Raw genomic sequence first — 25,997 nt, 5'->3', positions numbered from 1 at the left:
CAGAATGAAGCAGGTTTTGTTTAATCCTGTCAGTTGCCTTGAGGTTTCGTTCATCAAAGCTGTTGATGGTCATCCTTTAGTGGTATTATTTCTTTCTAAAATATCAATACCCTGTGAACATCCAGTCGCTGTGTGAAATCAGTGGATTTACCTCAGGAATAAAAGAGAGTAAATCTGTATAGCAGAATGGGATGTAAAGATTTCCCAGATTGTACCTGACAGTGATTCACCAGAGATGAATTGTGCAATCTTGTGGATTTTGTGAAAACACCTCTCTCAAAACCGCTTTAAAGAGTTATTTGCAGCTAGAGTGTTTTTATAAAGTAGAATCACTCAGATCAGATAGATATGGAAGATGGTTGGTATTTATCTCAAAGCCAGAAAGAAATGTTGATTCTTAAATTTAGACTGCTCAGGAAAAAATGGTGCAGTGTAAGCAATCATCAAGTGAACATCTTGCTTTCTATTTGCCATTGGGCATTTGAGACATTGGCACTATGAGTTTTAGAGACCTAATAGCAATGCTTCTGAAACAAATTACTGTGTTATTTTTCATCTCACCTCCAGACCTCAATCTAAGAAAAGGCACAATCAGGTGGTGACTGATTGAACCTGTCACCTAACCCTCCTTCGATTGAATTTAACCCACAGTTACTTCACTGCACCGCTACAGTGTCGTTGGCGGCAGGCGACCCAAAGAATTGAAGCAAGCTTAATAATGTCTCCTTGTGTCTTGTCTAGGTGGCTGTCCGCAGCAACCACATAAAAGAGTCACTCACAGTAGACAGATGACACCATGTTGTGTCTGGTGTCTGTCATAAATGCAGTCGCACTGAATCGTCTACGTGTGACATGTTTGCGATTGGAGATGTCACATTGACTTTCAGACTGTTATTTTTAAAATGGGCTTCTATTCTTGTCAAAAATGAGTCATTTGGTGTTTTTGGATATAGTTGAGGTGAGTGTTGATTAGAGTTTGTGCTGTGAGTGTAATCAGAGCCTAATTAGAACATTTGTGGAGGACAAAAATAAAATTGACAGCTCCTGTTAATGGAACTTGAGCTTGAACAATAAAATGTTTTAAGTTCTTCTTTTTTTTCTGTTGCAGTTCTCCTGCACTTTTCTCTTCTTTATCATAACATAAATAATATTTGATAAGAGAGAATGAAAATGTCAAGGATTTAGAATATTTCTTCAAGGTATTTCTACAAGTTTTGTCAACATAATTCTTGGAATTCATCTTACTGAGAACTTGACAATATTTTAGGTTATTCAGGTTACTGGGTTTATTATTTCAAAAATACAGTAAAAACAGGAATATTGTTAAATATTTATTTTAAATTGTAAAAATGTTTTCTATTTTATTTTATTTTAAAATGTAGTTTATCCTCATAATAGCTGAATTTTCAGCATCATTACTTCAGTGTCACATGATCCTTCAGAAATCATTCCAATATACTAATTTGATGTTATTATTATCAATATCGATATTATCGTTATTGATCAGTAATTATTTGAAACCTGTGTACTGACCCAAAATTTTTGAACAGTAGTGTATATTACAAAAGTTTTCTAGAAAACCATTATTTTAACTTGCAATAATATTTCAAATATTAAATTTTTTTCTGTATTTTTGATCAAATAAATGCAGGCTTGATGAGCATAAGAGACTTCTTTCAAAAACCTTAAAAATAGTAATAGTAAATAGTATAGTTCATTGTATTTTTTATTAATTACTCAGCTATTAGAGGAATTTACTGTACAATTATAAATTAGTTTTAAACAGACCAAACACAATAAAGCAACACTTTTATAATGAGCTTTCTTGTCCTAACCACTGCGACAAACAGAGCATTTAATTAGCTGCTTAGTTCCTATATGTTGTTTTGTGCTGGGTTGTCCTGCCAACTATGAAAAATCATTACCTCATAATCTTGCTCCATATAGTTTTAGTCTTGCATTAAACATTCAATATGTACTAATTTTCCGTTTTTGTGTTTTCACTTTCAGTGTGGGCAGAAAATACACATCACATTGAGTCTGGTTGAACAGTGCTAGAAAATGGAAGTGAGCAGGGTTTGCTTCAGGTCTGAATAAATTAGCTCTGTGTAAATTAAATGTTCTGACCATCTTGCATTTTGTCTTTTAGGTCTTTAAAGGTCAATAGGCTGGAGAACAGTAAGGATTTTGTGAAAAAGTTACTGTTTAAGTGGTCTAAAGTGCCCTTTTATTCAAGTGTTAGCATTAAGAGCGAGTCGTTTAATCCAGAGCAGCTTGTATTCAACATACAGTGAAAGAACTAAAGAGCAGATTAAACTAGCCCTTCTTTATCTCTTGCTCTTCATTATGGCATTACTTGTTGGCTTTTCAATTACTATTCCGATCACAGCGGGCCATGTATTCCCTCAGTGCATTAAGCACTGATTGCATTATTTATTAACAACAGCCATCAGTTCATTGCTGTTGATCCAAGTTGCTCCATTTCCGACTTTATCCTCAATTATTGAGAGATAACGCCAACCGAGATGATATCTAACAGTGAAAAAAGCAGCTATTTACATCTTACTGCCTTGCTGCTGTGCTTTTCAACGCTTGCGTGAAGTTGTTGTGCCGTAGCGAATGCAAAAAGATATCAGAGAGTATATTTGGACATAATGGTTGGATGTCGTTCTGGTAAAGCAGACAGCACAACTGTTGTTTTTGTCATTAATTTAGCACTCACACTCATTAAAATGGTCTTCCAGAGGAGTATCTGTTGCAGACAGCGATCACCTGTGTTTATTTGTCTTGTGTTACATCTAGAGATAATTGTGAGACTATCAACATCATAAAACGCCTGTAATTATACTAGCGCGCTCACTCTCGCTGTCCGGTTCTGCTGACACATCTAACAGAAGACCTCATTAAGAGCTCGGTTCCTCCCTTCTGGACCTTGCAAATACCTCCACTAACTCAAAGATACAAACAAGAACTTGGAGAGTTATTTTAGTCCCTAATGGAATTGAGACCTTATCTGGCTTTGTTATCAGTTGATTAAGTAATGCATTGCTCCTGTGGAGAAGCTTGCTGTCTAAGTTTCTCAGAGTTCTTATAGGTGAAATCAAGGTTAGATGTAATCCAAACTCCCGCATACTTTTAGAGTTTCACTAAGTCATGCCTGCTGGCTAAATGTAATTATATTTTGTGGGATTTTCCAAGACAAATCAGAAGATAAATGTGGAGCACACTAAAGCTGATGCATCCTCTAGGTTTTTAGAAATGTAAATCTTATCCTTTATTTCCTTTTGTAGAACATTTTGGAATGATTCAGTTCAACTTTGGACTTCAAGTTTATATCTGAATAAGTAATACTAGTGTAAGTAATAATTATATACTGTATTAGCATTGAGATTTACATCAATGATCCCAAATCAATGGTCATCATAATAGTTTGGTTACCATAATTTTTCAAAATATCTTTCGTGTTCCACAGAAGAAAGAAAGTCATACAGGTTTGGAACGACATGGGAGTAAATGATAACAGATTTTACATTTTTGGGTGAACTGTCCCTTTAACATATTGGGACCATTGGGGTTGCTATATTACAGCATGATGTAACAAATAACTTGATTTATGTGGTGTTACTAGATGTGAACTATTTGTTTCCTGTTTTTATTTTTATTTTTTTGCCAAAAAATATTACAAGATTTATTGTAAATTCCCCAAATTTGTTTATGACTCTTCTGTGTTGTGCCTATGTGGACCCATAAAAAACATTCGTATGTGCTTTTTGAACATTTTATTTCAAAACTATGGGCATTATATAGGGGGTTAATCTCTTCTAGGAAAGTTAACTGATCAAAAATGTCTTCTAGGAAGGTTTTCCACAAAGTGTTGGAACATGGATGCAGGAATTTGCTCCCATTCAGACCAGATCATCAGTGAGGTCAAGCGGTGATGTTGGTTAAAGGCGTCTAGCTTAAATTCGCCATTCCTAATCATCCCAGAGGTGTTTAGTGGGCTTCAGGTCTGGGTTTGTGCATATTGTCATGCTGGAGCATAAAAGGACCCCATTATGCTAAAAATGTTTAAGGGGATTGTTTGAATGTATGTTTGATTTAATGCACTTTTGGTGTAGCTGAAATAACTATTACCATTCAAGATTGTCCACATACTTTCAGTCATGTGGTTTCAGTCATATTAGCATTGTGATTTTAGGACATCAGTCATTCCCATGACATAAAAAAAATTATTTTACATTCATTGTGCAGTGCAAAAGTTTAAATAATTGTTATGCTTTGTTTTAAGAGTTCAAAGCAGCATATTTTTGCATTTATTGAAGTAATATATTATCATACATTACCCCATCCCTGATTCTACATGAAACAAACAGAGATAACTATTCCTAAGTATCATATTATATGAGTTACTTTGCCATTTGTTTTTCCTCATGCATGCTTTGCAGTTCTTCCTTTACTGTTTCCCCCCTTTCTTTTACATTCACACCGCATACTCAATCCTTCACACGCGCGCACGCACGCATGCACGCACACACAGAAACTCCTGCATAGGTAAACCCAGAGCTCAAGGCTTACTTGTCACCTCTTCATTTATCATGCTGAAGACAAAAAGATTTTCTGCTCATCCCCTGCTTTTTTTTTCCTTTTACATTTACATTGAATGTGAGCCATCAGACGGAAGTTGTTGGAGTGTTGTGAGGAGTTCTGCGTTTGATGGAGATACTCCTCACTGAAGGAGCCCTCATATTTACTGATGAAAAGACTGCCGAAATGACACATCATAAGCTTTGCCTCCAGCTCAGAAGGAGGGCGGTGATTTATTGAGCAATTTCTGGTGTGTTTACCCAGATGCACTGTTGCCGGGGTTGCTTTAGTGTTTCGGTTTCCTTTGTTTCGCTTTTTCTTCTCACAAGTGCTATTAGTAGTCATTAATGCCAATAATTACCTTGGATTATGGTAGAAGTTCCCAGTGGAATAATTACAATCTTATAAAGAGGATTTTAGAGCACATGTACAACACAGAATGTGTTTTATCAGTAGTCGTTGAAAACACTCATATCCTTTTACATCTGTTTAAATGGTGTATTTGTATTGTCACCTGTTATGTTGGCAATTAACTCTCTCCCTTGAAACCGTTCGAGCAGCTATCTTACTCCACCAAATGGCAAAGAGGCTCATCGTGTAGCCAAAAATTTGTGTGCTACATCCTTCATCATTATAATGAATTTGTGAATAATGCAATTATGACAAAATTCCTCTCTCGCGATTGTCGGCCATCATCATACTAAAGAGTTTGCATCACTTCTGACGAGCCTTTAATCCAATTTTCCCAAAACTAAATCCAATCAGCCATATGGCAAAGCTCAGCAATATTTCCTGCTTCCTCCACACATTTGAGAGATCTTCATGGCACAGGGTCAATGCTTCCCGTTGAAGGAGCCCACTCAGTGTGTATATCTCTCTCTAGAAGGTGTGAGAGAGAGGTGCTCTCATGTTTCCTCGGGCCCTGCGGGGAGCTCTTATTGAATTACTGCCATGTGGGTGCAGCAGCTGTCCTCCCGGCCACAGCGGGCCGCAGCTGCTAATTGCTGCGTAATAGGCCCAGCAGCAGGGAAGGTCAGAGGGGCGTCCGGCAGCCGTGCCCATCGCCTTTGATAAGGGACTGAAGCATTGTTGATATCTTCATATCCTACGGTGGTGTGAAAACAAACAGCAGCCTGCTGAAATTAGCACACACTGGGAGAGATGATTGACAGTCACTGAGTATGTAGCTTCTACTGATAAATCCTGGTGGTTCATCATCAGTCTCAACACTGACTCATAATAGTAATTACAACCCGAATTCCGGAAATGTTGGGACGTTTTTTTAAATTTGAATAAAATGAAAACTAAAAGACTTTCAAATCACATGAGCCAATATTTTATTCACAATAGAACATGGATAACATAACAAATGTTTAAAGGGAGAAATTTTCCACTTTTTCCACTAAATGAGCTCATTTCAAATTTGATGCCTGCTACAGGTCTCTAAAAGATTGGCACGGGGGCAACAAATGGCTGAAAAAGCAATACATTTTGTGAAGATTCAGGTGGGAGAACATCTAGCAACTAAGTTAATTGATATCAGGTTTGTAACATGATTAGCTATAAAAGGGATAACTTAGAGAGGCAGAGTCTTTCAGAAGTAAAGATGGGCAGAGGGTCTCCAATCTGTGAAAGAGTGCATAAAAAGATTGTGGAATACTTTAAAAACAATGTTCCTCAACGTCAAATTGCAAAGGCTTTGCAAATCTCATCATCTACAGTGCATAACATCATCAAAAGATTCAGAGAAACTGGAGAAATCTCTGTGCGTAAGGGACAAGGCCGAAGACCTTTATTGGATGCCCGTGGTCTTCGGGCCCTCAGGCGACACTGCATCACTCATTGACATGATTGTGTCAATGACTTTACTAAATGGGCTGAGGAAAACTTCCAGAAACCACTGTCGGTAAACACAATCCGCAGTGCCATCTGCAGATGCCAACTAAAGCTCTATCATGCAAAAAGGAAGCCATATGTGAACATGGTCCAGAAGCCAAGGCTTATTTAAAATGGACTGCTTGAAAGTGGAAAAGTGTTCTGTGGTCAGACGAGTCCAAATTTGACATTCTTGTAGGAAATCACGGACACCGTGTCCTCCTGCCTAAAGAGGAGGGAGACTTTCCAGCGTGTTATCAGCGTTCAGTTCAAAAGCCAGCATCTCTGATGCAGCTTGCAAGTTTTGGAAGGCACTATAAATGCTGAAAGGTATATAAAGGTTTTGGAGCAACATATGCTCCCCTCCAGATTACGTCTATTTCAGGGAAGGCCTTATTTCAGCAGGACAATGCAAAACCACATACTGCAGCTAGTACAACAGCATGGCTTCGTCGTAGCAGAGTCCAGGTGCTGAATTGGCCTGCCTGTAGTCCAGATCTTTCACCTATAGAGAACATTTGGTGCATCATTAAACAAAAGACGACCACAAACTCCTCAGCAGCTGGAAACCTATATCAGGCAAGAATGGGACCAAATTTCAGCACTAAAACACCAGAAACTCATAAGCTCGATGCCCAGATGTCTTCAAACTGTTTTAAAAAGAAGAGGAGATGCTACACCATGGTAATCATGCCCCCGCTATTTTGAGACCTATAGCAGGCATCAAATTTGAAATGAGCTCATTTTATGCATAACATTCTAAAATTTCTCAGTTTACACATTAATGTTATCTATGTTCTATTGTGAATAAAATATATGCTCATGTGATTTGAAAGTGTTTTAGTTTTCATTTTATTCAAATTAAAAAAAACAACCCAACATTTCCAGAATTCGGGTTGTAGTAGTTGTTTAGCAGAGGTCCTTATTTTTAGTCCAATTCACACTGCTACGACAGATGCCAATCAATGCAAACAATGGTCAGATTACACTACATAACTTCTCAGACATTCAATATAAACAAACAATAAACAAGCTCCGACCAATGCCAACAGATGCCGACAAGGTAAACACACTGATCCGACAAAACCCAACAAAGCATCTCATGCCGTCTGTCGGTGCAATGTGAATTGACCTGTAGGTGTCTTATCAACGCCAGCTTGCTCCACCGTTCCTGCCATTTACTGTATATGTTGCTTTGAATAAAATCTTCTGTTTGTTGGAGTCATGGCCTTGCAGTTGGAATATGTGCTTAAAGCGTAATGTGGATGTTGCAGATTCAAATCTGGCCTGCATTGTACTCTAATGGTGCGTTCAAGTCCTCCTGGGAAGTTCGTATTTACGAGGTGGGAAATCGTGTTTACAACGGCAGGTGCGTTCAAGTCACATGATGGCGCTGTACTTCTCTTTATTAATTACACAAAAATACAGCTCTTCTACCTCTAGAATATGAACAAAGAATGTGCGTTGGTGTGTTTTGGTTTTTTATGTTTTTAATTAATTTATGAAGCCACTGTAAACTGTATCGTTACATGAACAGTTCCTCTATCAGAACAAGCATTCGTGTCTGTTAGGAGCTTCTGATGCCCATGTTTACATAAAAACCACTGATCCTCACAAACTTCTCCAAAACACACTTGTTCGGCGGGCATTCGTTATAAAACACTCAATTCATTAATTTTGACAACTATGCGAATATATCGAACTGGGTTCATGCAGAAATATGTTGTTATAGCAATCAGTGAGCCAAGAGCGTACATGAATGGGTTGTTTGCGCATCAATAATATCGGACTCATACATACCTAATATACAACTCCTGTATGTCACTGTAATATCCTTTACCTTCATTACAATCGTCATCCATCAAAACGTTTATAGTAAAACTGGTTTTCGCACCATAATTCCATTCTAATAATATCCCTTTCCTCAAAATGATCTATTCCTTCTCTATTAATAAAAAGTGGCAAAGCCTTTTACTTTTTTAATGTTTCAATATATATGTTTCAATATCTTGTGCAGTTTTTTTTCAAGTGAATTTATCTTGTTTTAAGGATGTTTCAATGTTTTTAATGGAAAACAAGGCAAAATTAATAAAATATTTTTTTGCATAGAAATAAACACAAGGGCATTAAGTTGCCATATTGATCAAATACAAATATAAAAACAGTTTAAACTAGATAATGATGATGCAATCAGTAGAAAGTTTTGGAACGTTCCAGAGTATAAAACAGGGGTCATCAACTATATTTGTCCAAGGGCCAGAATTTTTCTCTGCAGACACTGTAAGGGCCAGATACTCGTAATATAAAATAAAATTCGAATTGTATCCTAATATGTTATTATTTGATATACTAATTCTAATTCCAAATTTATTTTATTTTTTACATATTACCTGTACTGCAGCAAGCCACCAGGGGGCGATAGCGATATTTTAGGCTTCATATTTGTGAGGCTGTCAAGCTGTCCATCACTGTCACGCAATTGTGCGCTAATCCCAGGCAAGGAAAGTTTTGACATTTGTGAAAAAATGAGCACGTGAAACAATAAAAGATGTTCAATGAGAGAATGCGTTTATCGTCATTCTTGACTGAAGGCAGGCTATGGCACAAGCTACTTTTCAGAAGGGTTTTTTTTTTCGTTAGATTTAAAAATAAATAAATATGGAACGGACCCGAATATTCAAATATTCGTTCGGTGGGTTGGTATTCGATTTGAAAATTTGACATTCGAATATTTTTTTATTTTTATTTTTTGCACACCTGGGATCCCCCGCGAAACGATTCTCATTCCCCCTTGAATAAGGCCGGCGACACACTGGCTGCGTGAGCGTCTCAGCTGCGTGGCGTGTCCGTTTTTATTTCGGCTCCCATATTTAACAGGTTGGAGTTTGCACACTGAGACACGCGTCTCAGGCGCGCTCGAGCCACGTGGAAAACGCGTGCATGCTAGAAATAGAACCGACGCGTGTTCCAGCAACGGGAGTGTTCAGAACAGCGGAGTTTGTATGGACCGAAGTGCATGTCTGAGCTTGTGTTTTGTTGCTTTGACACTGTGGAAAATACAATAATAGAAACAAAATGTATTAGCATTTTTACCCGTTTTATCAATCTAAATTAATCTCGTTTTTAATTTAACTTAATTTCGTTTTTCTTTATTTAAATTTCATTTTTCTTTATTTAAATTTTGTTTTTCTTTATTTAAATTTCGTTTTTGTTTTAATTTCGTTTTTTCTTTATTTAAATTTCGTTTTTTCTTTATTTAAATTTCGTTTTTCTTTATTTAAATCTACCCTTATTGCCAATTTGTTAGTCAGAAAAATATTAGACTACCTTAAAAGTATTGCTTAATTTAACAGACCTGTGTGTGCGTTTTATATCACTAGTGCAGTGACCGTTCTAGAGCATAAGCCCTGCCCGCGTGAGGTGTGCCGCTTCCCGCTCGCGCTGCTCTGACTGTAGTTTACTAAAAGTTTATTAATTCTGAATGTGTCGCGTCTCGCGTGTCCATCTATATTGCACCAAATGCGACACTGCACTGCCTTGTGAAGTCGATTGGATGAACGGTTCTCGAAATAATAAAAATGCAAACGGACATACAGACACAGATTCCTGCCTTTATTAGAGAGAAAAATATGTTCAGCCCCTCTCTCCGAAGAGTCGAGTTCATTACTACCGAAGCTTCGAAGCTCAAAAAATGGTATTCGGACCAGCCCTAAACTTTTTTCCTCTTACAAGGCTATTCCTGAATTCAGTATTATTCTGGGGGCCGGATGGAAATCTCTGGCGGGCCGGATTTGGCCCGCGGGCCGCCAGTTGACGTTGCATGGTATAAAATATTATGACGACGTTTAAAAGCATGATGCACCTGTCAGAGGAACTCTGAAAATTGCAGTATTCGATTTCACACCTCTGAGGCTGGATAATTATGAGCATAGCCACATGAGTACATGGCATCTGACTTCTTCCCCAGCAGGGTCACTGCTTAGAGAACAGCCCAGTAAAATGATGTGCAGAGCATCAGAGACAACACAAAGCATATTCAGTTGCTGTAGGTCTCACAACCTACCCAGGGGCCACTAGTAATCAACACTATGACACTTGCCTTTCAGGCAGCATCGCTATGCTTGGCTTGTATTGATCGCTCTGATTGCTGTGATCGCTCCTAGTGAATGGAAGGAGTAACAGCTTCCTCAGCGATTTTCTTTTCTCCTTTCCATTTGTCTTTACGTCTGTCTCAAACACCTAAGTCATGCAATTTTAGTTATTTTTTTAACCTATTCTCCTCTGCTTCTGAAGTGCAGATCAGTGTTTCTGTTCAGACATCTTGTCACTCATATTTTTCATTCCAACCTCATAAATCGGTTCATAATGCTTAAAAATATGATGTGTGATATGCAGGTATGTGAAGTTTTATATTGACACATCTTTTCCTTTCTCCCTCTCTGGGGTCACAAAGGAGGGCAAACACATTTCATGCCATTTCATTTTCAAAGCTTTCAATAACTAAAACAGCATGATTTTTTTTGACCTGAAGCAATCAATGAGAGTCCACTAAAAAACTGAAGTAAGAGATTTCTGCTGTAAACTCCAGTCCTGTTTACCAATGTGATTGTCACTCAAGTCTGTATAGATCAATACTAAGATTGTTTTTGAGTTTGCAGTTGTTGGGAAGGACTATGAACCATCCTTAGTTTAGGACAAAATATTACATTTTGATGTGTTTCTATCCTGAATTTATCCTGTCATGCAAAACTCTCCAAAAAGGATCAGGAAATGTGCATAAAGGGTTAAAGTTTAATCCTCTGTCCTGCTAATACAGAAGTCAGATCAATGGGGGAAGTCAGCCATGAAGAAACAGTCTATCTCCAGACACAGGCTGTATGCCAGCTGCCATGAACTCTCTCAAGGATTTGGGGTCTCACCTGCCGCCCCTACAGACCGCTGTCATTGGCATTGCTACTTTTACAGTAGCTAATTGGGCAGTTTGCATTTAAAATTAGAACGTGCCTAAAATAACTGAAATACAGAATGAGAGAATTGTTTATCTGTCTGTAGACAAATTATTGGCTTTACCTTTATCGTGGATTGATTATTGCTTTGTAGAGACATTGTTGCTAAGAAATGGAAAACAATTACAGTTTTTGTTACTTTTCTTGAGCTGGTGCTCTAATTTTGTCTCATTTGGTCCAGAAAAGCCTTCTCACGTCTTATAAAGGTTAACTAAAGCTATGAAACATGCATATCAAAGCTTTATTTCAGAGCAGAGGGAAAATGTACTCTGGAAATAATGATATTCTCATGCTGTGTAATCAGCTCAGTCCCATCATGCCGCGGTTTAAAGGTCACACATGCTCCTATTGACATTCAGATTATAGAGAGAATGAAAATGAAGATTTAATTTTAAATATAAATGCAAAATAAAATATATACATTCAGCATTGCAGTAAGAGAAAGCAAAAAATGTAAGTGTTTTTTTTAAATGCATCAACTTTAATCATTTATATTTATAAATATTTTTTAAATATATTTTTATTTAAAATGTAATTTTATTAAACTTTTTAAATTTAAATATTTTTTAAAAGTTGCATAATGAGCTTCAAATATGCCTGATGTGTCAAGTTTTTCAAATGAATATATAAAGATATATATTATATAATATTTCAAATGAGATATATTATTATTATTATTATTATTATTATTCAGGTAACTCTTTACTGTTTACACCTGCACTAGCAGTTCAGTGCAGTTTTTTACTTTCGAAATGTTCACACTAGCTTTTTATTTTTATGGAAATGATGAATAATTTGTGAAATAAAATTATAATGCTATTGGGAAATAAAACTCTAATGCATATCCCATATCCCATGTACTGCACACATAGCTAACGTGTTGAGGCTAATATTGGCTTAGACCTTAGAATACTTTAGAATGATCTCAATATGTTAGAAATGTGCTTGTGACTCTTAAGACAGTTTGAATTCATTGAGCTGTTAGCTAGCAACAAATTTGTTAGCTATATCTGAGTGTAGTTTGTTAGACACAGACACTTTAAGCTTTAATGGACATTTTTAGCCTATAAAAACTGAATGAGGACTTCATTTTGACAGTTTAATTTCATATACCATTAAAATGTGCTCAGAAAGCAAATATTTCACTGTGGCCTCATTCTAAGAGCATTTAAAGAGATTTCACTGAGAATGAGTTGCGGCTGCTGATAGCATAATTTATTCACCAGCAGTGTCTGTTGTTTTAAGGCCTAGAAGAATTATGCAAATTAGTAATGGTGCAAACACACAAAGTTGAGCATGTTTGTGCAATCTGATTGCAGTTTGCATGGCAATTTGTAATGAGGCAAACATACAAGTGGGAGAAAGGCCACAGACCTGCACATATGTGGGGGAGGGGGGAAACAGTATGTGGTAACTATTTTGACAATATCTAATTGTTCTGACAATTTCTAAGTGGATTCTGATAATTGATATACAAAAACAGCATTCCCTTTATTTGGCTCTTTTCCCTAAGCTTTCAGTCAACCCATCAAATATCAGATCCAGGTCATGTAAGCACACGTTCATCATTGCGTTTACAGTATAACGAGTGCTATGTCAAGCTGCATTTGATTAATTCATTTGATGTGTTCATTTCATTTTTTATTTAGAAAACCTGCAATTTTTTATTAACCTCATGTAATAAAAGAATGCAATGTCTGGCATTTTAGATGGCCAACAGAATGTTTTTATCACCATACACTGTAATTTAAAAAAAATCAGTAAAAAACAAAAGTGTAAAAAAACAAAACAGAAATCTGGTCATTTTTTACCACGACGATATCCATTAAGTTTACAGATGTTTTCTTTAACCCTAAAGCACAACACAATACAATGCATAATATCAAATATGGGTAAAACACCTGTAAAATAATTAAAATGGAAAGTTCCTCCATATTAATATAGTACATGGACCCTATTTTTACGGTCTTCTCTTAGTGTCTGAACAGGCTACAGTTACTGCTGTGCTGCCACAGTCTATAATGCACCTAATTTACATATAAAGAACACATGTTGGTGCTTAAAAGAATGTCATGGTCCTAATTGAATTATTTACAGGCCTTACCTGACATTAACATGTTTTCTGTGATTGGATCACAATTGCATTACTAGGGTTGTTCCGATTCCGATACTAGTATCGGAAATACCACCGATATCAGAAAAAATTCTAGCATCGGTATCGGCGAGTAATTAAACTCATGTACCGATCCGATACCATTTTCTTAAACAATATCTAGTTGTGCCCGCTATCTTTGCTTAACGCAGAAAATCGGAAATCAATTCTTCTTCGCGGCTCAGAATGCAAACACAGCAGAGCCGTTGAATATTTAACGGCTCTGAAACACAGGAAGTTGTGCTGTGTTGCCATAAGCAACCACTGTTTTAGAGCAGCGAAGAAGTGAAAAACAGGGTTATTTATTAGAAATAAAACTAAATAAGATGCTAAACTAATTAATTTAAAGTGAATCTGAAGCCTACCTTTCTCATTTTGCAGTTTCCATTTTCGAGAGGAATGCTAAACTATTAGGCTGTTTATTATGTAAGCAATGAAAGAAATTGTGTGCGCGCATGAGGTGCCGGCGCGACCACTGGAACTTTTTTTCCTAATCTGTACTCCGTAATTTATGGTTTATGGTCGGAATTTAAAAGCCAGACATAATTCATACATTTACAAAAGACATTTAAATAACGAAAACAAGCAGAATGTCTGTTTCCTTTCCTAGATCGTTGGAGTGCGCCACAATGAACCACTTTCGTTTTGTTAATCTGTAGACCTAATTATATGGTGAAATATTTTGCATAGCCTATAGGCCTAAATATTCCCTTTTATTGTATATGTGTTATGTTAGCCTATAGTTTTATTCTGAACTATGTGGCGTGATGTGGCGTTGTGTGAACTCATGTTCTACATATCTTGTAATTTTCGCTGGTTTCAAAACGCACAACAAGCTGCATATTAGCGTACTTGACATTCATTTTCACTTAAATGTAGGCCTAATGCTTGACTGTTGGTGACATATATCATCAGAAAAACTAATGCCAGGGCATTGGCATTGTGACTAACCTATGATGACTTGACAGCTGGGCTGAGCGCGTCAGCGCGTGAGCTCACTGTAGAGCCTGAGCGCGGGCATTTCACTCATTTCACTCGTTGGATGCGTCAGCATCACATTTGCATAGGCTGTGCTTTTTGAATTCGTGATTGGTTAACTGCCAAATCAAAATATTAAAAAGAATGAAAAAATAACTTTATTAACCAGTTAATGGCCATTTCAAATGAGCGTTTCTGTTCAAAACGATTAAATTTGATTCAGTTTCCGTTTCCATTCCGGTCAAAACTTCGTTCGTTTTCGTTTTCATTCCTTGAACCGGTTCAGAGCTGTGCACCCAGGTATCGGATCAGTACTCCGTATCGGCCAATACCCTGAGCTCAGGTATCGGAATCGGTTTTGGGAATGGAAAAGGGGTATCGGAACATCTCTATGCATTACACTTGACCACATTAAAAGTCAGGTGTAAATGCACCCAAAACTCATTGTGATCATATCACTGCAAACACGTTTAGAGGACTGACTCAGACCACATTTAATTCACATTTATTTGTATAGCACTTTTAATAATACATATCGTTTCAAAGCAGCTTTACAGAAAACTGCATGTTTCTACATTACTTTGATACAGTCCCTCTATTAACAGATTACTCTAAATTGTAATGTCCGTATGTCATAAAATGTACAGTTCTAAGACGATACAAATCATCCATTTAGCTAATATCATGTATTAATTTAGGCAGGAACAATGATCTCATTAAAGCAATTATTTCAAGTTGTGATCATAATGATTCAATATATAGAAAATTTGGCACTAGTGCATGTTGATTCAGAGTTGGCGTCATTTGAAGTCCTGGCGGGGGTTGGCATCTTGTCTTCACTGGTGTGGGGTCATCTGAAAAGAGGCTGCATCCAAACCGGAGCTGGCGTACCCTCTAGTTATGGGCATCCCAAGGTAGAGACAGAGAAGCAAATGGAAAATAATTAGTGTGGCTCCTGTTAATAACATTTCAAGCAACAAATAATCATGTGCATTTCATCTGATATAACTGGAGTACAAGGTAATGAGGTGCATTATGTGAATGCTTAGATAAAGAGATGTCTTTAATCTAGATTTAATAAAGTTTTAAACTCATAAAAATGCTCAAACTCGTGAATTAACCATAAATGTTTCTAGAATTTGGTAGTATTGGTACTATAAATTTCAGTTAATATAAGACCAAAGTCACAAATTGATCTCTGATCACACTTGGAATGCAGGTGTAAATCCAGTCTGGCTAAAAAAAATATCTAGATAAGAAACGCATCTTAGCCACAATGAAAGAGTGGCAGATATTTTTTGCTGTATTGTTTGACCATTTGCAAAGACCCGCCCCCTTTAGTTACTGTTGCTATGTCCAACAAGCCATGGTGCTCTCACGCCAAACATGTTCTCACGCAGTGAAAAATACATCGCGGAGCAAAGAGGACACTGACAACGCGTCGACAGACAAGACAGAGCAGGTTACTTTTGAAATGAAACAGAGTCTCAAATGTCAAATATTGTAATTTTTAAAGCTGCAGTCTGTAAAAATTTTTTTGGGTTAAAAATTATCCAAAATCAATTTTTGAGCAAGTACATAACCAGCCAATGTTCAAAACTATCTTCTTACCTGCCCGATTCACAAAGGTAAGCTTGTAATAATGTTTTATAATAAAATAGGTACTGGTGGGTTTCCGCAGGAAATTCAAGCATGCTGCCGTTCGTCTTTGCGTCATTACATCACGTCTGTTTACATAGAAAAGGAGTGCCAGCTAGTAGCTATATGGCATGTGAGGATGCTGCTGGTAGCAGATCATTTATAGCCTTTTCTCACAGCAGCTGGAATAATTAAATTTATCATTTTGATGGCAAATTGTAATCCAGAAAAGTCCAAATGACAATCATCAGTGACAATTGAAGATTCACCTGTAGTCAACAGGAAAAGACTTCGGACTGCGGAGTGGCTACTGAAAATCTACAGGTAATGTTAATACACACTAAATACACATAGTCACGCAATGCTGATGTTGTTAACATTAACTATTTGAGAACAAAGTATAACAATAATAATGATTTGCACGATTTGACGTGATCCGAGCTGAGTGATCGTTAGATTTAATCACCATTGGCAGCACAATTGTAATGCTTTTTTTCTCAGTTGGTCAGAACAAAAGTGGCAGACATGTTACTTGTTCAGATGACATTTTCTGGTGAAAATTCTTATTTTGGTCATACTTTCAAGACATAGAATCTGTGACAGATCGCTGTACTGATCATCTCCTTCTACTATTTAATTTATAGCGTTAAATAAACATGAATGAACATCAGGAGGAATGTTTTTTCAAACGCGGAAGGATGTAAGTACACACAATTTTTCAAGTTCAAGTCTACCAACGTTAATCTACTAACTCCCCTGACTGTTTTGTCCAACATAACAGCGTATTTGGCATTATGATTGGTTAGATCACCTGTCAATCAAACTCCTGGGCGAAGGGTCAATTGGATTGGAAAAAGAAAAAAATGTATTGTAGGGTCTTAGTTTTATCTGTCAGTTGTTGAAGTATGTCTGAATGTGATTACAAGGTCAAAAAAAGAAAAGAAACATACACAGATGACAATAAGATTAATAACGCATTTAGAAAATAGGGTGAATTTATTTCATGCCAACTTTAATGTCAGGTGTAAGTAGGGATGGGTACCGAAACCCGGTATTATATTGGCCCCGGGGCTAAATTATGAAAGACCGGTGTATCGATAAGCTCTGACGTTAACGGTTCTGCTATCGGTACTGGAGAAATTATGAAGAAAATACACGTACACTATTATTGCTATATAGACATTATCTTGCGAATTCTATCTCGCCAGAGTCGCCAGCTGCGTGTGTATGCAATAATATTAGGACATTTGTGTATGATGCATTTTTGCTTTCGCAATCCAGAAGAGAGAGGAGCTACAGCGCGCGCAGCCGCTCACATGAAAGCCCTGTTTAATGGAGAACTAAACAACTAAACGTCTGCTTACACTTTAGGCATGTGATATTATGCTTATTTTATTTTTTATTTCGATTTTGGCTTCCAAGGATCAGAAAGAAGATATCTGAGGTAAAACTATTAAAAACTAGCCGCGTTTCGTCTAGCACACCTTCTATTCGCGCGTTCATTCCTCCCTAAACCCAAACTTAACGTCAGAATCAGCACAGTCGGTGATTGTTATAAAATCCAGTCTTTACTGTTGCTAAATTGCAGTAAATGTTTGATAATTATCAACGTTTTAAAACGTTGAAAGCACAGTAATCCGCGCCAGAGACGCTGTTCCTCAGGCTGAATTGTGTGTGCGCGCGCTCCAAAACGGATCGCAAATAGACAAACAAATTACACGTTGGGCTTCAGGTGCACGTTCAAACGATCAAACGCACACAAAAATATGTTAAAATAACCGGATTGGAGCGTGTTTAGCTACTTAAACGCAGTTTATATCGTAAGTGTACATGAACAGCTGGGAGAAAATCCGATGTGTGTTATTATCTATTGTCTTAAAGTGACAGCACATGATTATGCCATCAGTGTTAATCAAACAAGAAAATGCAAAGAGAAAATCACTCACAGCTCTTCATCTGAATATAGTTAGCTTTAAAAAGCATTAATCTATTAATTTATACTGTGAAAACCATGCAGTGTTATTTTACATTTGGTTACTTTACTTTGATTTCTTTTATAGGCTAGGCCTATATTACTTACCTGAACACATGAACAAATGAAAGCACTTTATTTCATTTGTATCTTTGTTTTATTGTATTTGTCAGTTTGTTTTACTTTGTTTCTTTGTTCATGTTCTTACTGTATATTATATAAAACACCAAAAATGGCAGACACCATATAATATAAAGCAAAGTTAAGTACCGATAAGAATACCGTTAAAGTACCGGATCGATAAGCAGTATCGGTAAGAGTAGTAATACCGTTAAAACCTTAATGATACCCATCCCTAGGTGTAAGCTAGGCCACAAGGCAGCACTGGTTATATGAATAAAATGCAGTAAATGCCACATGCCAATGTGATGCAACTGTTTGCTCCGTAGTGCCTAATTTGCCAGTAATATTATTTTGATGATTTTTCAGGTGTTTATAAGATTATTCCTTCACACAGACAAGGCCTTCTGTCACCTCAAGAGCCAGGCTTTAATTTCACCCATGGCTCCCCTCTCCTGGAACTCGTCCCCGGCATAATTGACTTTAACAGGTTTGAGCTCAGCTGTGGCCTGTCTTGGGACTCAACTCTTACTGGCTCTGTCTCTCTCTCTAACTCTCTATAGCACCTGATTAGTGGTCTGCTCCGGAGGGGAGGGCTGCTGGGATTTTCTGCAACCAGGTGTCTGTTCAACCAGGGGGGCCCAGTTTTATCAGGCAGTCGTACAGAACAGACGCGCTTAAGAATAATCCCGCTTCCCCCTGGATGCTTCCCCCTTCCGCGATGGACAGCCATCAGCTTGTAGCCTTCCTGTTTCTCACCTAGAGTTATCATATCACATAGAGGGAGGGGAGGATGTTTTCTCCTGCGCTGTGTTAATTATAAATTGCTTAACGAGACGAGGCAGTCAGGTGGAACAGTGGTGCGAAGGGTTTAATTACAATTTCTCTTCTTCCTCTCCGCTGTAAACTCAAACCGCCTGTGATTTTTGTTTCACACAAACAAAAAATTTAAATTCTTTTACACACACTCTCTATCTCTCTTGTCACACACCGGCTCACTCTTTTCCTCTTCCTCTCGCCACATATCAGTATTCTGAGTGAACGGATCATTTATTTTTGGTTTCTGCTTCCTGTCTAGATGTTCTCGGCTCTTCCTCGCATACGCACAACCTCCACTGCCTCTTGAAGGGAGGCTCTGCTTTCTTCCTAGATAAAACCAGCCACCTTAAAAGTGGCCAATTAAAATCAGCTCTGACAAGTCTTTTTTCATGTGCTGACAGGATCACTGTCCCTTCACCTGAGGGGGCTCCAGGTGTTTGTTCTCACGTGTCATATCTCTCTTTTATTTTTTAACTAGTTCTTCAAGAGACATTGCAGTTCTCTTTTCTGGCACCTGCTCTCAGACACTCATTATTTCAGTCTGTTTTTGACGTTCACAGCTTTTAATGGCAGCTAATGAAGACCACACATCACATTGGCTTACTTCTTGACATATTTGACACCCTTACCATTAATTGTAACACTTGGCTACTTCTTGTCATCACACTAAGAATCCTTCATAGAAGTGTTAAAAGACGAAGGAGAATGTCAAATGGGGTGGAAGGGTTGTATTGTCATCCTGGAGGAATATTTTAATACCCTGAGGTTTCTCTTTCATAGTTCAGGGGACTTAATGGAGTTCTCAATTATGATTTATTCAAGTACCAACTTTAGCTTAGAAATTTCCCATAGAACTTTTCTTATTATTATGAGTAATAAAAACAGACACAAATGAGACTATTCTTCTCATGAGCTGCTTTAATGTTGTGCTTACTATTCAGACAGGTTGTAGCGTCTAACTGAACTAAATTGTCCAACTGAACTAACTTTTTTATATGACAAAAATGACACTTTTTTTGGGTGAACTGTGCCTTGAAGCTTACAAACTGTCTAAGTTCTGATCACACTTGACATGTAAAAATGCTGTAATATATTGAACAGCATGTGTAAAAGAGTAAGAGTACTGAGCTATAAAATGTGTGCTTGTGTAGCTCATGCTTTGATATTTAAATTTCTTTGAGAAATGTTTGTTTTGAATGCTTTGGGTTTATGTATTTTATCTTTTTTTGTAGACTTAACTCTTGATGATTGTATGAGACCTTAGATAATTGTAGATATTTCTAAATATGAGGAGCACAGTTTCTGATAGAGTTGCAATCTCTTTTAATGCTGTAGTTGAGACACATGGAGAAATACTATCATATTTTTGGGTGTAGTGTGAAAGATATTAGATTGAAGTACCTTCATCTGTCATTTAATATGCAGAGACAACTAAACCTAAGCCATTCATAGGTTGATTTCTCCCCAAAATGTAAAAATTCTGACTTTGTGGTGCTATCAGGGCATTTTTTGGTTTGTGTGAGAAACAGATTAAAATGAAGTTGTTTTTCAACTGATAATTTTTCCCTCCAGTGAGCTGTTAATGGCTACGACTGGCTCATTGAGTCAGTGAGTTGAACTCAAGAACCGGATCAGCCCAATTCATGAACAAATGGGGATGAGTAACAGAATTTTTTTTTGAGTAAAGTTTTGAGTAAAGGAAACTTTGGGAAACAAGAGATTTGAGCAAAAGTCTCCATTTACACTCAATTTAATCTCACTACTGTCTAGGAGAAAGAAACTGGATTAAAGAGATCTCATTTGTGATTTTTCAGTCCTCTGGGATATTGCACAGCTATATGCAGACAGCGTGGAAAACAGACAATGTGTAATCAATGGCTCGCACCAGCTATTCTCTGTCCATTCAGATGAGTGAATGCATTTATTGGGATTAGCTGGCCTGCTGTAGCCCAAACGGGATTCTGAGATAAGCACACGGATTCAGGAATGCTTCTTTGAGGTGCTGGAGATAAAGATTGACCTATAGATCTCTACCCACTGACCATAACTTATTTTTAAATCAGCATTTCATTGTAAGGCAAAGTGGCTTATTGTGGCTCCATCAGTTCAATGCTGAAATCCAGCTGCTTTCTGCGGCGCTGGGAACATGCTGTCTGAAATCATTAAAGCTATTGTCCTTCTGTATTTTTAGACCAAACTGAACAATCTCTCGCTAAAAGAAAGGTTTAGTGAGAGGTGAAAAAAATACTGAAGAAGAGAGAGACAGGAACGAGGAATAATCCCTCAATTATTTTAAAAGGACTGTCTGTTACCTGAGAAAGACTCTTATGTTATGCAATTTTCTTCAGTAGTGATTTGAGGCTGTTTAATATGACCATAGCTAAAGCCTAACCTTTGTTATATTTTTTGCTATTGTGATTCACTTGCAGCTTAATGTAAAAACTTTTGACAACTCTCCAAAATAGAAACACCTTTGAAAAAGACCTCCGTAATTGAAGAAATTGCAATAAAGTTAATCAAATTTTGTATTTCCATCGAATTCAGGGCATAGGTCAATTTCAGACAGACTCTGGCACTTAAATGTCATCTTTGACTCTGAATTGAGTAGTTAGAGTAAATTAATGTTTTCCATCCTTGCCGGTCTGTTTAACATAATTGCAGTCCAGGGGCTACTTGTTTATACCCTTGCATGTAATTGTTACTGGTAGCCAGTTCACAAAGAGTTTTCATCAAATTAATTGAAATGGCAGACTATTTGATTAAACTGTCTCAAAATTAATTTCCTTATCATATTTGGGTGAAATGGATTTCATGCAGTAAAGCTTCAAGTTTGTCCATGTTGAAACTCTTTACTGTCGCTTTGTCTTTTTAAAGCTTGCTTGTCTGCACACATTTGCTTCACAATTAATCACACCAATTTGAATGCTCGGAGCACAGCATATGCTAGTAGACAAGCTAATTGTATCCATCAATTTTCGCAGCTTGTGTCAGATTTACATTTCAGGCGACTTTAGCATGAGGCTTCCCTGGATTACCAGGAGAGCAACACGTACTAAATTCCCTTAATAAGCCACAAATCCACAGGTGTGACGGAATTATAGAGGATATTTTTATTCATGTCATAACTGATATCAAGGTAAATTTTCAGAAAATACTTGAAGGATGGATGGATTTATGTTCCTGCTCAGGAAGAATATAAAGGGAGTCTTCTTGATTTTGATCTATAATATATATAAGTATAACTTCATTTGGAGGCCTTTACTTGTTTTGCAAGTAAAACAATAGAGGGTGAATGAAAGCTTATTAAGTTGACAGTTAAGTCATGGTGGGTGTGATGAAAGTATATTAGTTTCCCATTATGTTTGCGGTGAGTGGTAAGAAACCTGTTTCCGAATGCCTCAGAAGTTTGTTTTCTGTTTGAGCTAAGGTGCAGGACTGTAATACTGTCCTCATATGAATTCCTTCCTCGTCCCCTAGGCCATCAATGTGCAACGTGACCTGACCCGTACCTACACTTGTTTAACCATCCATGTCTAAGCACCTGCAGCAGGGCCAGTCAGTGGCGACAGGATGACAGTGGCCCCCTGGGTTTGAGGGTCTCACAATAACCAGTGAGTTGATTGAGTTCACAACCCTGACCTCTCCACTACTCCTCTCTCTTTCTCTTTTCTCCTGTGCTGACTTCACAGCAAACTCATGATAAAGTGTAATGGCCTTCTCCCATGACCGCTGGCCGTTTAATTGATTTTTGGCACACAGGCACAGGAGATCTGAATTATCTGAGAGATTTACTAGGATAGATTAACAGGACTAAATGGAGAGTCGGTCTGTGTGGGATTTGTTTGTTGTATTGAAGGGCTGTGGCTATCATTTGCATTTAATGAAATCTTTTGAATAGTGTGTTGTAGAAATGGTAAATAGAGCTACACATGAAAAGTCTTAAATTGTGGAATATATTAAAATAAAAAAAGTTATTTATATTATAATATTTTAAAATGTAATATTCCTGTGATGGTGAAACTTTTCAGCAGCCATTACTCCAGTCTTCAGTGTCACATGATCCTTCAGAAATCATTCTAATATGCTTAATTAGGAACATCTTAGAAGAAGAAAATAATACCTCAAACTTTTCGGCAGTGCACAGTATAAAGTGATGAGACGTGTAAACAAGTGTGTGTCCAGGGCTTGACATTAACACCCGCCAACCCGCCAAGTGCGGGTAGATTTCAGCTGTGGCGGGTAAGACAGCCACTCCCACTAGCCACTTTGGCGGGTTGACTATAATTTCAGCCTACAGCCAAATGAAAAGTAGCCAAGCTCGTCGTATCACAAAATTACAATTCAGTCACAATTCTTTATCGATTAACTTGCGGTTAGTGAAGGTGGGATAGGCGGAATCGCGCTAAATGACACAACAGAAGCGCTCGCGTGCGCGATTCAGTTCTCTTTGCGCCTGAATACACGCGCACACACACCGATGTCAAAATGCATCGTGTGGAGTATCTCGCGTGAATACAGTCGGCTATGGCTTACGGCTAAGTGGATGTAAACAGGTGGGTAAAAACTGGATATGTGTCAGTATATGACATCCATGCATTCAGCAGCCCCCAAATAAATACCCTTCTGTCATTAATGTTAATCAAACATCAAAAAATGTTAAATATACTTGTATGCTAAATAAACATATGTATCTGAAAAAAAAAAAAAAAAAAAATAAATTACTATTTGTAATTTGCTTCTTTGTTCTTTTTATATAGCCTAACAAAAATAACTATACATACCTGATATATACAATGTATAGTCTTGATTTGGGTGGTCAATCTGCATTTGTAAGTTTGAAGGGTTTTAAATCTTGTAAATCAAGTAAAATGACTCAAAATCAAGTAATTTAAGCATGCCAGAGTCAACTTTAATCATATAAAATGTAATTTCCCAACAGCAAAATTGTGGCCAGTGAAAATGCTGAGTGGCTAGTAACTTTGGAAAACCACTAGCCACACTGGCTGGTGAGCAAAAAAGTTAATGTCAAGCCCTGGTGGTGTCCCATACTCAGAAATTTTTGCTCTGCATTTCACCCATCCAAGTGCACACACACAGCAGTGAGTATTAAACACACACACCCGGAGCAGTGGGCAGCCATTTTTGCTGCAGGGTTGGGTGCCTTGCTCAAGGGCACCTCAGTCGTGGGTAATGAGAGTGGAAGAGAGCTCTGTTCATTCACTCCCCCACCATTTCCTGCCGGTACTGACACTCGAACTCGCAGCCTTCGTGTTACAAGTCAGACTCTCTAACCATTAGACAACAACTGCCCCCAATAAAGTGTGAAGCCCAAGTATGGAAACCCATACTCGGCATTTAACCAATCCAAGTTAGTGCACACACATTAGGAGTAGGAAGTAGTGAACACACACACACACACTGTAAACCATGGACACAAACACCCGGAGCAGTGGGCAGCCATTTTGAGTGATTGGGGGTTAGGTGCCTTGCTCAAGGGCACCTCAGGCATTTCCTGCAAACTTTCGGATTACCAGTCTGACTCTCTAACTATTAGGCCATGACTGCCCCCTTCGTGCCACGACTGTCCCCGACTGTATGTATATGTATACTGACACAACATAGCCAAAAATGAAAGTGTGAATTAATCAGATTGAAATCAATTTACTGTAATATCTAAACATGTAATTTAAGCACTGAATCCAACAGTAACTCCAGCACTATCAGCAACAAGTTTAAATGCTTGAAATGATTGGCCACTAGTCTGCACAAAGTTCACAACTTTGACACTCATGTTTCACTGTCAGTCGCACACTAAGCTCCCATAAGGAAGGACATAGAATCCCCCACTCTCCTTTGCACTACTTGTACAGTTAGTTTTTCTTACTGGCAGTTCTGTTCATAGTGACATTACACTTAATACAGGGACAATCCCTCTAGAGTATGACCCATTAGAGCAACAATAGCATATTTTTTGCTTTTGTCACCAGCCCTATACTATTCTACTATTGGCTACTATACCACCTTCTCCAATCGAGGAACTCATTGTTTAATAACATCCACTTTCATCCCCATATCAGTCATTCCATTATGTCACTCATCCAATTCTTCTATTGCATATAATGCATCTCATTTGTTTGCATTAAATAATGGCATAGAGTAAATGAGAAATGATGTGATCAGCACAAGACTTAAAAATGAATGGAACAGCCCAAATCTTCCCATTTAAAAAAGTCCAAGCTAGCAGAACATTCTTATCCCAAATAAAAAATGAAACTTGCCATTGGAGAGCTTGTTGAAAATAACATCTTCAAGGCATTAATAATCCAAGATGGAGTCAACAGAAATTTGAACCTGCCACTCTCCGTTGAGAGTTTTATGGGAAGCAATGTTCCAAGACCGATCCCTATATGCTATCTCCTCACCACTGGAGTGTGACTGAAATCGCATGAATGAATCGATCAGGTTTTTTCTTTGAGGTACAATCCTCTCTCTCTCTCTCTCTCTCTCTCTCTCTTTTTTTTGCACTCAGACTTAAACGTGCCACATGCTTGAAGTTTGGGAAAGCCATTTTGGACACAATGGTGGGCACTTAAAAGCCCTGGGAAATGAGACAGAGGTCAGAGTTGGCGGAGGGAGGTAGAGTGTAGCATTGGAAGTCAATATATGACAGTGGGTTAGAGAGAAGAGAGATGGAAGGAGGGCATGGGGTGTTAATAGAATGAAAGAATCAGCAGGATGAGCTAGCCAGTCCAGCATGCAGCGTTGACAGGTAATCATTGAATGTCAACCATGAGGAGGGAACAGAAGCAACAGAACTCTCTCTTTACTGTTTTTAGTGTCTCTGATGGTGGAT

General features: G+C 37.7%; 1 protein-coding gene across 4 annotated transcripts in view; it reads left to right on the top strand.

Moving 5' to 3' along the window:
• The window catches only part of thsd7ba (thrombospondin, type I, domain containing 7Ba), a 320,311-nt gene that overhangs the window by 94,479 nt on the left and 199,835 nt on the right, over positions 1 to 25,997 (top strand). The gene's annotated exons all lie outside the window — the stretch shown is intronic.

Source organism: Megalobrama amblycephala, linkage group LG6 (genome assembly GCF_018812025.1).
Source record: "Megalobrama amblycephala isolate DHTTF-2021 linkage group LG6, ASM1881202v1, whole genome shotgun sequence".
Classification (NCBI taxonomy): domain Eukaryota; kingdom Metazoa; phylum Chordata; class Actinopteri; order Cypriniformes; family Xenocyprididae; genus Megalobrama; species Megalobrama amblycephala.
This window is presented reverse-complemented; position numbering and strand designations above follow the sequence as displayed.